The sequence below is a fragment of the Triturus cristatus genome, chromosome 5_1 (genome assembly GCF_964204655.1).
Source record: "Triturus cristatus chromosome 5_1, aTriCri1.1, whole genome shotgun sequence".
In the NCBI taxonomy this organism is placed as follows: Eukaryota; Metazoa; Chordata; class Amphibia; order Caudata; family Salamandridae; genus Triturus; species Triturus cristatus.
This window is the reverse complement of record NC_140587.1, coordinates 95,155,367-95,173,255: the sequence shown is the minus strand read 5'-3', so window position 1 is coordinate 95,173,255 and position 17,889 is coordinate 95,155,367. Positions and strand designations below refer to the sequence as shown.

Here is a 17,889-nt window from a genome sequence, read left to right as displayed (position 1 = left end):
TTTCTTGATTCTAGTATTTCTTTAATTAATTTAGTACCTGAACCTCTCCATCTATTCATGAGTAATTCAGTCAATATATCAGGCAAGGGACCAGGATCCGAATGCTGACTCTGATATAGTATAAGGAGTTGTTGAATCATATAAATCCCAGCTAAACGCTGTTCATCTGGGGTGAGATTCAAAAATGTGCGTGCTACTGTATCATCACTATACTTTCCGGGACTGTCAACCCAATGGACAGCTGACCTGGCTAATTCTTGTTCATCCATAGAATCGAGAAAATGATAACCCCTCCGTTCTCGGAGTAATTTGTCAACTGCTTGGAATGAATGCTCGTTAGACCTTATATTTATTATTGGTGTTTGGAAATTCCTGTTATTATCTTGACATATCGGACGTATCGGGTCAATAAGACATCTAGTACTATTACAAGATCTTCCTCTACCTACATAGGCTATGGTGTCTGACTGTCCTGTGGGCAGTCCTGATCCTTCCTCCTCGCTTTGTTCGAACTGGTCTACCGCTAATCTTTCTTCGTGTAGGCGTTCTATTTCCTTTCGGATCTTTCGGCACATGGCTATTATACAATTTTGCTTATCATGTCTCCCTTCTGATATATTCTGGCTCCATCTGGTAAGAATTTGCATTGCTTCCGGGTCTACCCCCGGTCGGTCTTGATTTCTGATCACACAATTTACGAGGAAACGTAACAGTTCCCCCTGTATCTCCACTTTCTGGTATTCCATAGCTCTGTTAATACATTCTGAATCTCGCCCTGTTTGAACAAAATGGTATATATTATCTAGATGCGCAGTCATTCCTGGTAACTTCCCTAAATACATCGCGGCTCGTCTGATACGTAATGATGCCATGATCATTTCGTCCTCTTTGCCGGGCACAGGGTCATATCTACAATCTACAAGAAGTTCTTTAAGCGTACGGGCATTTATGAGTTTGGGGGTACGTGAATGTGCTGACTCTTGAAAGGTAAGTTTATTTATTCTAGGTGGCGTAGAAAAAATGTTGATAGCACCTCCCGTAGCCCCATCTGGGGTATCGGGCGCGAAAGGATTCGTTGAACGTGATACAGCAACTATAGGTGTGGATACAGCTATAGAAGTAGCTGTAGGAACAGATGTAGAAACAGATGTGCTTGCCGGAACTTGTGTCAGGACTTGTTGCTGTAGAGATACGGGTACTGGATCTTGGCGTTGAACCTCCCTGGCAGGCGGTCTATGTGGGGCGGGATTAGCATACTCGGGAGCTGCGTCATCTAAATATGAGGAAAGAAAAACATCTTCTGCGGTTCTAGGATGTCCCTTAGGATGTGCTTTTATTGGAAATAATGGGGTTGGCAAGTCTTTTGGTATCTCTGGAGTAGCCTTAGGTAATCCTTCGGTCAGAAGGGGATACATACCATTCATAAGGGTATTTCTTTGTCTGTCTACTTGTTCTGATTTCACTCGGATACCTTCTTCAATTAATAGATTTTCTCGGACTTTATTTGAATTCTCTCTATTTTTCTCTTCCTGTCGGAGTGCTTTTTCTGTACGTCTATGAGATTCTTTACGCCATAACTCAATGGCGTCTTTCTGTGACTGTCTAACTTTCCTTTTCCATAACTCTTCCTCTACTTTCATGATGCACTCTGCATCCCAGGTCCCCGCTGCGGGCCACCTCTGACTTTCTGGTAATTCCTTGGTGTAGTCTACCCATAAATCAAGAAATAATATAGCCTCTAAGCCATGTTTATGATACATGAAGTACCCTGGAGTGTCCCTAGGAGGAATAGGAACGGCTTCTTCGAGTACCCCTTTTCTTGTTGTGATCTGTCTTAATTTCGAAAAGAGCGGCATATTGAAAACTGATCTGATACTTGATTTTGAACAAACTTAATACAGTAAACACAACAATGAACAGTCATTCATACCACAATATGCAGAACGTTTTTAAAACATTTAACATTTAACATTTATCTGAGCAACGATGATGATGACGATCTAAGGAAAACTTAATCACTAAACATAATACTCGACTTTAACTGAATTATTCTGAATTTATATACTTGATATACTAGATATACTGCTAAACAGTACAGATACACTGCTGAAACAGTGCAGACCGGATTTGTGTACCCAAACCCGTCTTGACCGGCACAACCTATGTGCACGTCAGAACGCCTCCCCAGTAATGGTACTCACCGGGTAGCTCGGAAACGGAAGGCCTCGGAAACTGAACTGAACTTGAACCGGACTGGACTCGACTCGAACACTTCGGAAACCGGACTTGACTCGGGACTTCGGAAACTGGTGGGCCTCTGTATACCTCGGATCTTGCTCTCTCAGCTAGGCTCTGGTCGGGATACTTCGCACTTCTCACCGCCTCGTCTGGGTGTTGATCGCAGCCTCAGTCGCCCCCGCTTGACCGGAGGGAGATACAGGAAATCCTGCTGGTACGCGTTATTGTCCGTCCAGCTGTGGCAGGAGACCGGGCCTGCAACGCACCGCCGGCGCGTGAGATGAGAAAGTGTCCCTGTTCGGGCGCCATTCATGTGGTAAATAATTTAATTACCGGGACTTAATTTGATACAGAAACATAATAAAATAGCTCAGTAAATAAGAGGCAGAATCCGTGGTATTAGAGGTTCGGAATGGGCTTTATTCCAATGGTCGATTATAATCGGTTGCTCCAAGTTCCATCACCACGAAGGTTCAGGAAGTGAAGTACATACGTTATTGACAATCAATTACTTTTATACAATAGGCATTACAGTGAAGCAAATACAAGAGGCGTAACAATTGATAGTATGGATAATATATTCGTGCGTAGCAAAAAATAGGCGTAACTGGGAGTGATTTAAAGAACGTCATCAGATGTGATGTCATAAGAGGGTGGTTACATGAAAGAATTTCGCAATGTCAGCAGAAATACTTGGCAGAAATGCGCGCGCAGCAGCATGACGTGTGATTGACGTGTAACTAGGGGGTGAAGGGGACTTGACATTTAGCTCTACAGGTGGCGACAGAAGTCTGGAGGGTCAAGTCAACCTAATCCCAAATCATATCTAACATCCTATGTTTAAAGAACTAAGTTATCCAAAAGAGAGGTCTTCTTAGAGTGGAATCTTATTCTATACTGACTATACTGACTGTTAGTGCGTGTACAAGCGTCTAAGTGTCTACACTAGATGCGAGGGCGGAAATCTTCCATAGTAATAGGGCTATGAATTACTTGCATAAAGACAGAGAAGCCGAGCCTTTGCTCGGTAGCTGGAAGAATGTTTACTTAAACTGCTAGACAGGAATGCATCGGGCAGGGAACGGAGCAGATAATTTCGAAGGTGAAATACAGTTTTTGGCAGGCAGCAGGCTGATGTCAGGCTTCGTGAGCCGCGCAGAGAATGAGACAAAGTTCATGGTCGCAGATGCAGGCTCAGACTGGAGCTTTCAGAGGCAGGAGGCAAGAAGAGTTTGATGACAGAATCAGGGCCTACTTGCCTGGACTGTAAAATGGCATAAGTGAACCATATAAAGCCGGTGGCCTTTCATACTTAGGAATGGAATATCCGGCCTATTCATGGCGGATCTGACAGAGGACATGTTGACGGTGGACGCACATGTGTTTGCGTCTTCATAACTAGAACTGGAGGGAACATACATGTACTTATGATTCATACATGAAACCGTTGGGGTCCAAGATAGGGGACATAACTGATCAGAAAAATCCATATTTCCACACACCTGATACGATCGGTCGCCCCGGGGGCGGTCGTGTTGGTTTATGTACCTTAGGCAAGGTGTAAAAGTAAGGTACTGTTGGTTGATCCTTACTTAAAAACGCGGCCTCATTCTGGCTTATCCAATCATTTGACAACGCTTCTTCCAGAACGGAGGCAATTTTAATCCTCAAATTTTCTGTAGGATCCCTCTCAAGTATGGTGTAGTTCCTCCTATCATTTAGGAGGAGGAGACATTGGGCGTTATAAGTATCCAAGTCCTGGATAATTATCGCCCCGCCCTTATCCGCTGGTTTTATCACTATCGATTTCTCATTTTTGAGTTCTTGTAGGGCCTTGTTTTCCACTTTGGAGAGATTGAAGAATGGTCGCCTTGCTCCTCCTGCGTCCAATAGATCTACCTCTCTCAATACTGCTTGTTCAAATACCCCTACTTCAGGTGGCAACTGGTTGAGAGTGGGGACAAAGGTCAACTTGTTTCTAAACCCTGTGTCACCTCCAGTGTTAGCAGTTTCTTTTCCCTCGAAAATTTTTTTTAATCGGATGTTTCGAAAGAAAGCAGCAAATTCGCACTTAAGTTTGAAGTTATCGGGTTGATTAGTGGGTACGAAACCCAATCCTTTTGCTAATACTCTCTCCTGTGTTGGTGTAAGGGTTAGTTTGCTCAAATTCATGACCAGATTTATTCCCTGCTCGTGCTCGGTTCCCCTTCCCGGGCCATGCTGCGTGTGATCCTCTGATTCAAATCGTCCCACTGCACCCTCTGTGTTCTCTGTGCTCTCGGTCTCCCCCTGCCTCTCCCCCTGCCTCTCTCTAAAAAAGGAGGGTAGTCTTTCTGGAAGAATTGTGGGGGGCCCATCGGTGGGTACATCGGAGGCCATCCAAAGCCCATTTGTGGTCCCTGTTGGTTTGGTCGCATGTATCCTCTAGCTCAACCTCTACCCCTGTATCTCGGTCTATAGTCGCTGTCGCTACTCTCACTCCCTGAACTGGAGTGATCTGTAGCCGGACGAGTCTGATTCTTTTGTTTCGTTAGATTTTCTTTGTTTTTAATGTACTCATCATTAATATAGGGGTAGAATTTTTCCCTTGAGAATTTCTTCAGGTCTTTTTGAAGTTTCTGGACTTTGGAGTTGACCAAGTAGTCTTTATATTCATTGACTACTCTGTTTGTCTCCTCTAATTTCTTTTTGAACACAGAGATTTGGATCGATGTTTTTAGATTGTCTTCACTCGCTTGTATTTGGATCAACAGGTCGTCTGAGATCTTTTTAGCTGTCTCTATGATCAATATCAGCCAGTCTCGGGAGCATCTCCACGCTATCAACGACCAGTTTTTTCTGAAACTGGAGTCTTCCAAAAAGATCAATGGTTCGTTGACTACTAAGAGGCCCCCAGGGGCTGCATTCGCTCTTAGGTACTCCGTGAGGATAGCACCATGTAAGATCGTTTTCACTTGTGTTCTTTTTAACTCGGTAAGTGCATCCCACCCCTCCACCTGTGTAAGTGCCTGTGTGAGTGCAGTGTCCCCCAACAGGGACGGACAAGCTAAGATACGGGCTGCTGCCTCATCTCCATACGAGAGGCCTTGTTCCTCCATCCCAGATCCTAATTAAATCTAATAGGGGAACCACTATTAACTACTGGGGAAATCCCCCTTATTGTCTCTACGGCTCTGCGGCCATGCTCAATCATCAACCCACAAAGTAGAAGAGACGAGGGACAGCACTGTCTCTGACTCCCTCAAACAGACTTAATCACACTTAACAGAGACAAAGAATAACAGAAAAAAACAAATCTTGCAGTCAAGGATGCTAGAAAGTGGGAAAATCATCGAGCTGAAGGGGTGTCGTCAGCGAGCCTCCCACCCCAGAGCAGGAACTCAACGCAGAGGCAGGGCCCTCCAGGCCCAAGCGGGTCCGTAAGCCCACGTTGAAGGACTTCCCGGCACACCTGCCGCTTGCTAAAACCAGGGCGCTGCCCGCACCCATGGAGGCTGGGCCCCAGTTGGTCCCCCCCCAGTCCTTGGGGCCAGCAACCACTCCAGACTGTCTAACGGCCGCAGAAAATTACGCAACGCGGGAAGATCAGGGTAAGCTCACGGACACGCTGAGGAACTTTATGGTGGAGATCAGGGACGGTCAGGTGAGCACCTGCCCCCGCAATTGGGCAGCTTAACACCCACGGGAAAGGGAGGGACGCTTGCGGCTGCAGTGGTGTGGGGTAGCCAGAGGAGTGTGCAGCAAGCACAGCAGGGGGCCCCGCCTCAGCCACCCCTGGGGGGATTGAGGAGGGTGCGACCCCGCCTGGGTCAGGCAAGTCTCCCAAGGCATCGGGGGAGGTTTCTCTGTCTGTGCCCCCGCCATCCTCTCCCCGTCTACAACTCATAGCCTAGGGGCAGTGGCAGGCACGACGGATACGCCGGCTATTGTGTCAGGGTCACCGACTTCATCCAGTGTGGCGAGTGTTAGTTCCTCAGCCAGCATAGGGGAACCCCCGTCAGGATCACCCTCTTCTCCGACCATCACCCTACCCACTGTGGTTACTCCACTTCAGCTGAGCATGCTTCCCGCGCCGACCCGGCTCGTCGCGGCGGCCCCGCTGCTGTCAGGCCATTGCTCCCTAGCCTGGCAGGTGCCCCAGGCGACCAAGGAGGCTATCTGGAGGCGAGAATTGATAGATATATTCTCGCTGCTCTTGCTTGGTCAGCATGGCATAGATGCCAGAAAAGCTGGAGTGAAGGAGGAGGACAAGAAAGTGAAGTTTCAGTCTTGGCCTGAAAAGAGCATCGAGAACTGGCTGGATGCTTTTTCAATTTTGTCCGCTGTCATCTTGGAAAAGCACCCAGAGCTGGGTCAAGGGCTCTTACAATACGGCAGGTAGATTCACAATGAGGCCATGAAGTGGGGGGGACAGGGCTGGTTGAATTATGACAGGGAATTCAGGAAAGAAATGTCCATGTGTCCGGAAATGCGATGGGACCAGAAGGAGGTCCAGCTATGGTTAGGTCACATGGGATCGCACATATTACAGGGCGCAGGGGCGCAGGGGCGCAGCCTAAAGTTCAGGCAAGCAAGACATCTAGCAATAGTTCTTTCCACTCAGACGCACGAGGCCAGGCAGTCCTTTCGGGGAGGGAACAGAGGGAGAGGGGGGAGCTTCAGAAGGTCTCCCCCGGGGACCTGCTGCTTGTTTAACTCGGGGTCATGCTCATGGGGCAAAACGTGCAAGTTTTTGCACGCATGCAACAGATGTTGGGGGCTTAACCCAGCGGTCTCTTGCCACACTCAGCAGGGAGACGCCACCAAAGGAATGCAGGAAAACTGAAGTAGGGGAGGGCACTTCCAGACCACCCGACACCTCCTTCCCCGTCACAGTTTTAGCAAATTCTTTGTCCCCCCATATACACCAGGCAACACCTCTTCCTTCTTCCCCCGCCAAAGGCCACGCCCCGGACCACGTGGGCACAGTCAAGGGCCCATCGCCAATCTGTCTGAACAACCTATTGCCTCTCCTCAGACAGTACCCAAACAAACAAGTCAGTCGGCTGCTACTAGCCGGATTTAGAGAAGGTTTCAAGATCCCTTATGTGGGACCCCAGGGGAGCAGGGATGCGTATAACTTTAAGTCAGCTAAGGAACTACTTGATGTTGTCGGAGCCAAGGTGGAGAAATAGAGGGCCCTAGGCATAGTGGCAGGCCCATTCCTGCGGCCGCCATTGGACAATTTTGTGGTCTCACCTCTGGGGGTGGTGCCCAAGAAGGACCCGGGGGGCTTTCGCTTAATTCACCACCTGTCATACCCGGAATGCGGCTCGGTGAACCATAGGCTGGAGGAAGGCTCCTGCTCTGTTACGTATTGTACCCTGGATATGGCATTGGACTTAGTCAGGAGGGCGTGCAAGGGTGCCTCGTAAGCCAAAGCGGACATCGAATCTGCTTTTCGCTTACTGCCAGTTCACCCAAGCAGCCAACACCTACTCGGTTTCAAGCTGCAAGGCAGGTACTTTTACGACAGATGCATGCCCATGCGTTATGTGGTGTCCTGTGCTTACTTCGAGGCTTTCAGCAGCTTCCTTCAGTGGGCTCTACAAACAAGCTATAGGGTCGTAGGGGTGACACATTACCTGGATGACTTCCTTTTCATCGGGGGTGAGGGCACACAGGACTGCAGGAAGGCCCTTGGGGACTTTGAAATGCTGGCCAGTCATTTGGGGGTCCCTCTCGCGCCAGGGAAGACAGAAGGTCCGGCGCAGGTGTTAACATTCTTGGGGATTGAACTTGACACCATAGCAGGGGAATCCAGGCTCCCAGTAGACAAGGTCCAGGACCTTGCACTTCAGATCCAGTCAGCCATAGGTCAGGACAAGGTCACCCTGGGTTTCCTTCAGAGACTCCTAGGACAACTAAACTTTGCTGCCAGAGTAATACCAGCAGGGAAGGTGTAAGAGAGCCAGGGCAACGGCGAAGGTCAACAGGAAGCATCACCTGGTTAGGTTAAGCAAGGGGATGAAGGAAGACCTGAGCATGTGGGCCAGTTTCTTGGAGAGCTTTAATGGCTCAGTCTTATGGAGGGCGCCTTGGGAGGGGACCCCGGAACTGGCTTTATTCACAGATGCGTCTGGCAGAGAGGACTTCGGGGTGATCCTAGACAAAGAGTGGTGCGCGCAGAGATGACTCAATGTGTGGCACAGGAAGAAGGTCACGGCCAACATTACAGTCTGGAATTATTCCCGATAGTGGTTGCTTTTCACCTTTGGCCCGCAATACTGGCAGCAAAAAGTCCTGTTCTGGTCCGACAACCTAGCTGTGGTGCAGGCCATCAACTCACAGTTAGCATCTTGACCATTAGTCTGTGTCTATTGAGGGAACTGGTGGGGGTGTGCCTTTTTAACAACATTGAATGCAGGGCGCGACACATACAAGAGGTGCAGAACACAGCGGCTGATGCTCTCTCATTTTCCGTGGCACAGGTTCCGGGAGACGTGGCTGAGAGCGAGGGAGGAGATGACCCCTTTTCCAACACACCTATGGTTCCTTTTGAAACTGAAAGGCGCTTGAGGGGGCTGGGCGAGCTGTCCCTAACACCTAGGACCAACAAGCGATACAGGGCATGTGTGGCCACGTTTTGTGCAGTAGCTGGCGCATGGGAAGAAGGGAGGTCATCTCTGGTGAGCAGGATTTAAGATTTAATTTTATGGGCCAAAGATCAGGGGATCAGGGGAAAAACCACCCATGGATTGTGGGCCACATGTCGGCAATCAGCCACCATGCGAGACTAAGGGGGCAGGAGGATCCTACTAAATCATTCCTGATCAGGGCCGCGCTCAAGTCCTGGGTCAGGAGCGAGCCACGGGCACCAGACTATAGGTCAGCTATAGATTTCGAAACTCTACAAGGGATGCTGGACTGGGTGCACATGGCAACCCATTCAGCTTTTGAGGCAGCCCTCTTTTCGGCTACCTTTAGCCTGGCTTTCTTTGGGGCACTCAGAATTGGGGAACTGGTAGCCAGGTCTAAGCAGGACACCTCTGGGGTGGCTTTGAACAAGCGGGATGTGGTGTTGTCTGGGGAGGCCCTCACAATATGTTTGAGAAGATCGAAAACTGACCAAGCGGGAGAAGGGAGGGTGATCTCGCTGAACAAACTAGAGATGGCCAAGTACTGCCCGGTGCGCCTAGACTCCTCTTACCTGGCTCTGCGCCCAGCGACAGAAGGTTACCTGTTTGTGCATGCAGACAATACGCCCCTGACTAAGTTTCGGGTGCAGCGGATAATGGAGGTTTGCTTGGAGTTGTCAGGCAACAAGGTTCAGGGCAAACACTTCTGCAGCCATTCATTCAGAATAGGGGCAGCGACCACAGCCTTTAAGGCAGGCTTGCAGGCTGAGCGCATCAAACAAGTGGCGTGGTGGGAGTCCCAGTGTTACAAAAGATACATTCAGTCCTGAGGGCACACAGTTAGGCCAGGGGATCGTGTGAAGGGGGGAGTTGCGTATACAGTACTAGTGTGACGCTTAGATAAATGTTGCGGCACCAGATGCCGGTGGCTTGCTGTGGGGTGAATGAAGTACATTTTGTTCAGTTTTCAATAAAATGAGTTTGCAAACCTTCACCTCTTTATTTACCAGGAATGAAGGTCTGGGTGATGGGCCATTCTGGAGTCCTGAGGGTGTCACGGTGGGCGGGAAGCAGGAAATAGAGGCACGGCTTTACACCAGGCATGCGATGGAATCTCTTGATGAAGAAACTCCAACAGAGACTGGGCGGGGGGGACTCTCCACCCAATGTGTTGGTGATTCACCTGGGAGGGAATGATCTGGTTTCCCTGGGTAGAAGGGCCCTGCTTCAAGATATGAGGGCCACAATGTGTGAGTTGAGCAACAAACTAGGGGCTTGTGAATTATGGTGGTCTGAAATAACCCCCCGGCAGGTGTGGCAGGGGGCGCGTTCAGGGGAAGCCATGGAGACCTTGCGCAGGAGGGTGAACAGCGCCATGCGTAAATTCACCGAGCAAAGGGGTTTTGGTTTTATCCGGCATGGGTTACTGCACGCAAAGTCCACAGGGTGTTTTGATGCAGATGGGATACACCTGTCCAAAGTGGGAATGGACCTGTTCTTGCTTGATCTGGGGTAGGCCTTGGAATCAGCAGGGTGTAGGTAACTAAGTCTATCGTGGTGGGGGGCCCTGGGGTGACGGTGGCCACACCCAGTGCTGTGGCGGAGTTACAGGGCGATCCAGAGGCTGTAAGGTACAGAACGGTACCCTCTGCAGGAGCACAGTAAGGGTGCCAAAGCCAAATATCGCCAGGGAGGTCCTCGCTTTGGACCCTGGTGGAGCGACGGCGCCCCGTTAGTCCTAAGGGCGGTTGTGGACCTGAGCAACCGCGGGTTGCCTACAACGCTCCGCCCCCCTTGGCTGGGGGGGCGTGAGTAAGGGGGTGGACGGGTGGTCCACCGGTGGGAGGGGCTATCCCTCCCCCAAATTAACTAATGCCGGTTAGCTAGGGCCACGGTGTAATTTGGCTCATCAGGCGGCGAGGGGCGGACTGCCCTGGGATTGCCCGTAAGATAACCTACCATGTTGGCATATTTGTTATGCAAATAAACCTGCAGCAATTTTCTCCATTAAAATGTGTCTTGTCTGATTATTTCTCCAAATTATTGCTGTGGGAGGGATGGGGAGTGTTGCTGATATTGGCACTATGCCCACGAGCTTTCGTGCAGTCATTCTCATATTAGGACTCAGTCTAAACCAATGCTGCGCACACTGAGAGTTAGTGAATGACGCAGTGGCCACTGACTTACAGAAAACTACATTTATTGAACTTACTTTTTCATAGAGATGGTGTAGCCACTGAACTCTTAAGCCAAGATCGGGCCAGGTCCCTCACTCTGGCCCAGCTATAGGTCTTCCTGGACCCTCAGCCCAAAGCCAGCCAAGCCTTCATACAGCTTCTGCCTGCCAACCCAGATGGAACCCCATGAGCCATAGAATTAAAGACTCAACATGAACCTTTGGGGTAAAAAAAAAGAGAGAGAGATAGCCTTCAGGTGGCCTGATTGCACAACGTGAAAACAGAAAATCTGGGATCTTTCCTGGCTCCCTCTGTTTGACCAAACCGTGTGATCTTAAGCGAATAATTCATTTCACGGAGCCTCTTTTTTCATAACATCACATATGCGAGCGCCTTCGAATTTGTGAATTCAGGACGTGCACTGTACAGAACTCTCTCTTTTGTGTAATTCAATCGAATATAATGTTGCTCCAGGTATAACCAGAAGCCAGACCACACATAGGCTGCACATGAGAACTCTACTCCAGAAGTCTGTGACTGTTGAAACTGCTGGAAGCCGAGTTCAGGAGGGTTCCCAAGGGCACGGCATCGCCCCCTCGTTTAAATCAAGGCCAAAGGAGCCTAAAGTGCTTATTACTTGCCGCAGCCAGTCTTGGGCAGAAATAAAGTGAGGGTGAGGCTGTATCCAAAGCCCAGCAACCACCAGATGTGCCATGGAACGTGCCAGGCGGCCTCACCTTTTCTCGATGGCGAGGCGCTATGTGTGTACCGAGCAGCTGCTGGCTGCCAGCTCACACTGGGAAAGACACAGAAGCGACGAGAAAGCCTCAAATAAATCCATGGGACAGAGAGGAGCTGTAAATGCGTGACGATGCAGGTCAGTGTGGTGATGCAGGTACCAGCACCGAAATGCGTTCATCTCACCTGCGAAGCGTGGCACTGGGCAGGGCTGCAGGAAAGAAGAGGGGAGGGCATGGTGGGTGAAGGTCACAATGTAGGAGTAAGGAGGGGCGAGGTGAGGGTGTGGATAGCTGAGGGCATGGGGGCTTGAGAGTCCATGAAGCCCGTGGGAGGAAGTTGAGGGAGCAAGGGGTAGAGGCGGGAGATGTGAGGGCAGAGAGGGGTATGAATAAGAAAGGACGAAGGAGGTGGTGAAAAATAGCAAAGAAGGGTGACATTTGAAGGTGTGATGGCCGCAGGCTTGAAGGTTGTGTTTTAGGAAGTTGGTGTGAGGGCAGGGAACTGGTGAGGGTGAGGGAATGCAAGCAAGTTAGAGAGCTTTGAGGGCAAGAGGGCAAGAGGGTGAGGACACGGAAGGACTGTGGGCAGAGAGATGCAAGGCATTAGCAAGGGCAGAGACCTTTGAGGGCAGTGAGGTGTGAGGGCAGGAGGGTGAGGGCAAGGAAGGACTGTGTGGCAGAGAGATGTAAGGGCAAAGCATTAGCAAATGCAGAGAGGTGTGAGGACAGGAAAGGTGAGGCTAACAAAGGAGTAAGGGCAGAGAGTCATGAGGGACGGAGGGAGAGAGCAAGGTAGGGCGTAAAGGCAGAGGTGTGAGGGCAGGAGAAGTGAGGCAATGAAATAGTGATGGCTGAGGTATGAGGACAAGAGGGTGAGGGCAAGACAGAGGCAAGGGCAGTGAACTGTGAGGGCAGGAAGAAGAGGGCAAGGAAGGAGTAAGGGCAGAGAGGTAGGAGGGCAAGGACTAAGGACAGAGAGGGAGGAGGGCAAGGAAGGAGTAAGGGCAGAGAGGAGCGAGGGCGAGGAAGGAGTAAGGGCAGAGGTAGGAGGTCAAGGAAGGAGTAAGGGTAGAGAGGTAGGAGGGCCAGGAAGGAGTAAGGGCAAGGAGGAGCGAGGGCAAGGAAGGAGTAAGGGCAGAGAGGTAGGAGGGCAAGAAAGGAGTAAGGGCATAGAGGTAGGAAAGCAAGAAAGGAGTAAGGGCAGCGAGGTAGAAGGGCAAGGAAGGAGTAAGGGCAGAGAGGAGCGAGGGCAAGGAAAGAGTAAGGGCAGAGAGGTAGGAGGGCAAGGAAGGAGTAAGGGCAGAGAGGAGCGAGGGCAAGGAAGGTGTAAGGGCAGAGAGGAGCGAGGGCAAAGAAGGGGTAAGAGCAGAGAGGTAGGAGGGCCAGGAAGGAGTAAGGGCAGAGAGGGGCGAGGGTAAGGAAGGAGTAAGGGCAGAGAGGAGCGAGGGCAAGGAAAGAGTAAGGGCAGAGAGTTTGAAGGGCAAGGAAGGAGTAAGGACAGAGAGGTAGGAGGGCAAGGAAGGAGTAAGGGCAGAGAGGAGCGAGGGCAAGGAAGGAGTAAGGTCAGAGAGGAGCGAGGGCAGAAAATGCGATGAAAGGAAGGAGTGCAGAGAGGTGTGAGGGTGAAGGACAAGGGCTGGTGTCAGAGAGGACTCTAATGTCCGCTGCATCTGGTCACATCATAGGGTTATTTCTGATTCATCGACGCCTCAGATATCCAGCGACTCCATTTCCTGCACACTTCCCCTCCCCTCCTTCGCTCATGTGCTCCGTCTTTCGTTGTTTCGTCTCCTCTGCCCTCTTTCCTTTCTCTCTGGCATCTCCTGTTTCCATTGGTTTTCTTTCTCACCTGTCCCTCATTTTCTCCACCTTTCTACTCGTCATACTTACTCTCCCGGTTCATTCATTTCCTCTTCCACTCTCACCAGCTTTCTCTTGTTGCTTCTGGTTCCTGCTCATCTAGTTTCCATACTTTGACTCACATTTCCTTTCTTTCCTTGTATTACATGTTCCCTTTCCTCTTCCCAATCCTCATCGTGCACTCTCCCTCCACTCTTACTCCTGTTCCCTTTGATCCTTCCTTTGCTTCCCCTTTCCCACCTCGTTCAATTTCCCTTCAAACTTTCTCTGAGTTTACCGTTTACTCACTTTAGTGTTCTGTTCCCTTATTATCTTTTCTCACCTGTAGTAGCTTTCTCCTTTCCCACTTTCTCTCCCCTCTCCCGCTCTATACTGTCCTTTCCTCCCCCGTCTTTGAATCCATTCTTTTCTCCCTTATTCTTTTACCTTGCTTTTCTTTCCCACTGCTTTCATTGACACCGCTCTCTTCTCTTATTTTCTCCCCGTTTGCTGCTTGTTTTGAGTTTTCTCTTTTTTTGTCCACGCTTTCTGTCTCTTATTCCAGCATGTACTCTCCTCTCCTCTGTCTCAGTCTCTCTGTACATTTTATAAATGTTCCTAATGCCGCCTGCTTTCATTCTTTCCCTCTCCCCTTTGCAATCTTTTCTCTCGTTGTCAGACGTTGATCGAAAGAAGTGGAAGAGAATGAAAAGCACAAAAGAGGGAAAGAAGGAGGAAGAGAAATACAGAAAAAAGGTAGCAGGTGAGAGGATGTGGCGTGAAGACCAGAGCTGCCAGCTTTTGGAGTTAGGGAACCAGGCACAAGTCTCGTCATTGGCTCAACATCCTGTGATCCTGGGCATATCACTAACTCTCCACGTGTCTACCATAAATTAATGTTTCCTTGGATAATGTAACTGGTCCTCGTGTAAAGCGCTCCAATACATTCTGGACAAAGTATGCGCTATATGAAAACAGCAAAAAAGGGATAAAGTAGAGATGAAAAAGAACCTGCAAAAGTGAGATAAGGGGCAGGGAGTGTCTGGTGGTGGCTGAAAGCGGCTTGAGGTGGAATCAAGAGGAAGCAGCCTTGGTTTTAAGCATTCCCACCTCTGCTAGCACCCATTGCGGGCTTTCAAGCAAAACGGAGGGCCCCTGCTGTTATGTTTTTTACAAGTTAAGTTCTGGATCACCTTCTACATCTCCCCCATTCCCCTGTGCACTCACCTTCCTCTCTCAGTGTATTCTCCTCGGGTGGTCGTCTTCTTACTGACAAGAGCTCTCTCTGCGTAGCCTCAGTAGCTGATGGGCACCACCACCCTTCTCCCTCCCTTAAATCTGATTGGTTGAAGTCCCTCCCTCCTCTGACACTCCTCTGTCACAAGTTTCATTTCTGGTGAAGTGAAACTGTCCTAAAACTAAACTAGAGACTGCTGCTTGGAAAGGGTGGTGATAGGGAATGGAGGAGAGGGGGTGGGGGTGAACAGGGCTCTTATGTCCCCTCAGTGCTGCTGCTTGGAAAGGGTGGTGATAGGGAATGGAGGGGAGGGGGTGAGAGTGAACAGGGCTCTTATGTCCCCTCAGTGCTGCTGCTTGGAAAGGGTGGTGATAGGGAATGGAGGGGAGGGGGTGGGGGTGAACAGGGATCTTATGTCCCCTCAGTGGTGCTGCTTGGAAAGGGTGGTGATAGGAAATGGAGGGGAGGGGGTGGGGGTGAAGAGGGCTCTTATGTCCCCTCAGTGCTGCTGCTTGGAAAGGGTGGTGATAGGGAATGGAGGAGAGGGGGCGGGGGTGAACAGGGCTCTTATGTCCCCTCAGTGGTGCTGCTTGGAAAGGGTGGTGATAGGGAATGGAGGAGAGGGGGCGGGGGTGAACAGGGCTCTTATGTCCCCTCAGTGGTGCTGCTTGGAAAGGGTGGTGATAGGGAATGGAGGAGAGTGGGTGGGGGTGAACAGGGCTCTTATGTCCCCTCAGTGGTGCTGCTTGCAAAGGGCGGTGATAGGAAATGGAGGGGAGGGAGAGGGGGTGAACAGGGCTCTTATGTCCCCTCAGTGGTGCTGCTTGGAAAGGGTGGTGATAGGAAATGGAGGGGAGGGAGAGGGGGTGAACAGGGCTCTTATGTCCCCTCAGTGGTGCTGCTTGGAAAGGATGGTGATAGGAAATGGAGGGGAGGGGGTGAGAGTGAACAGGGCTCTTATGTCCCCCTCAGTGGTGCTGCTTGGAAAGGGTGGTGATAGGAAATGGAGGAGAGTGGGTGGGGCTGAACAGGGCTCTTATGTCCCCTCAGTGGTGCTGCTTGGAAAGGGTGGTGATAGGGAATGGAGGAGAGTGGGTGGGGGTGAACAGGGCTCTTATGTCCCCTCAGTGCTGCTGCTTGGAAAGGGTGGTGATAGGAAATGGAGGAGAGTGGGTGGGGCTGAACAGGGCTCTTATGTCCCCTCAGTGGTGCTGCTTGGAAAGGGTGGTGATAGGGAATGGAGGAGAGTGGGTGGGGCTGAACAGGGCTCTTATGTCCCCTCAGTGGTGCTGCTTGGAAAGGGTGGTGATAGGGAATGGAGGAGAGTGGGTGGGGGTGAACAGGGCTCTTATGTCCCCTCAGTGGTGCTGCTTGGAAAGGGTGGTGATAGGAAGTGGAGGGGAGGGGGGTGAGAGTGAACAGGGCTCTTATGTCCCCTCAGTAGTGCTGCTTGGAAAGGGTGGTGATAGGAAATGGAGGAGAGTGGGTGGGGGTGAACAGGGCTCTTATGTCCCCTCAGTGGTGCTGCTTGGAAAGGGTGGTGATAGGACATGGAGGAGAGGGGGTGGGGGTGAACAGGGCTCTTATGTCCCCTCAGTGGTGCTGCTTGGAAAGGGTGGTGATAGGAAATGGAGGGTAGGGGGTGAGAGTGAACAGGGCTCTTATGTCCCCTCAGTGGTGCTGCTTGGAAAGGGTGGTGATAGGACATGGAGGAGAGGGGGTGGGGGTGAACAGGGCTCTTATGTCCCCTCAGTGGTGCTGCTTGGAAAGGGTGGTGATAGGACATGGAGGAGAGGGGGTGGGGGTGAACAGGGCTCTTATGTCCCCTCAGTGGTGCTGCTTGGAAAGGGTGGTGATAGGACATGGAGGAGAGGGGGTGGGGGTGAACAGGGCTCTTATGTCCCCTCAGTGGTGTTGCTTGGAAAGGGTGGTGATAGGGAATGGAGGGGAGGGGGTGAACAGGGCTCTTATGTCCCCTCAGTGGTGCTGCTTGGAAAGGGTGGTGATAGGGAATGGAGGGGTGGGGGTGAACAGGGCTCTTATGTCCCCTCAGTGGTGCTGCTTGGAAAGGATGGTGATAGGAAATGGAGGGGAGGGGGTGGGAGTGAACAGGGCTCTTATGTCCCCTCAGTGGTGCTGCTTGGAAAGGGTGGTGATAGGGAATGGAGGGGTGGGGGTGAACAGGGCTCTTATGTCCCCTCAGTGGTGCTGCTTGCAAAGGGTGGTGATAGGGAATGGAGGGGAGGGAGAGGGGGTGAACAGGGCTCTTATGTCCCCTCAGTGGTGCTGCTTGGAAAGGGTGGTGATAGGACATGGAGGAGAGGGGGTGGGGGTGAACAGGGCTCTTATGTCCCCTCAGTGGTGCTGCTTGGAAAGGGTGGTGATAGGACATGGAGGAGAGGGGGTGGGGGTGAACAGGGCTCTTATGTCCCCTCAGTGGTGTTGCTTGGAAAGGATGGTGATAGGGAATGGAGGGGAGGGGGTGAGAGTGAACAGGGCTCTTATGTCCCCTCAGTGGTGCTGCTTGCAAAGGGTGGTGATAGGGAATGGAGGGGAGGGAGAGGGGGTGAACAGGGCTCTTATGTCCCCTCAGTGGTGCTGCTTGGAAAGGGTGGTGATAGGGAATGGAGGGGAGGGGGTGAGAGTGAACAGGGCTCTTATGTCGCCTCAGTGGTGTTGCTTGGAAAGGATGGTGATAGGGAATGGAGGAGAGGGGGTGGGGGTGAACAGGGCTCTTATGTCCCCTCAGTGGTGCTGCTTGGAAAGGATGGTGATAGGGAATGGAGGAGAGGGGGTGGGGGTGAACAGGGCTCTTATGTCCCCTCAGTGGTGCTGCTTGGAAAGGGTGGTGATAGGGAATGGAGGGGAGGGGGTGAGAGTGAACAGGGCTCTTATGTCCCCTCAGTGGTGCTGCTTGCAAAGGGTGGTGATAGGGAATGGAGGGGAGGGGGTGAGAGTGAACAGGGCTCTTATGTCCCCTCAGTGGTGCTGCTTGGAAAGGGTGGTGATAGGGAATGGAGGAGAGGGGGTGGGGGTGAACA

The 17,889-nt window shown here is 51.1% G+C and overlaps 1 protein-coding gene across 3 annotated transcripts in view; it reads right to left on the bottom strand.

Moving 5' to 3' along the window:
• The window catches only part of LOC146830297 (uncharacterized), a 123,057-nt gene extending 108,115 nt beyond the window's left edge, over window positions 1–14,942 (bottom strand). The window contains exon 1 of one of the 3 annotated variants that reach the window (XM_085604502.1): window positions 14,839–14,942. The gene's annotated coding sequence lies outside the window, so the exon portion shown is untranslated. Of the gene's footprint in view, window positions 1–11,067; window positions 11,246–14,838 lie in introns of those variants that run through there. The other 2 variants (XM_085604503.1, XM_085604504.1) reach the window with 2 other exon arrangements.
• Window positions 14,943–17,889: the final 2,947 nt, after the last annotated feature.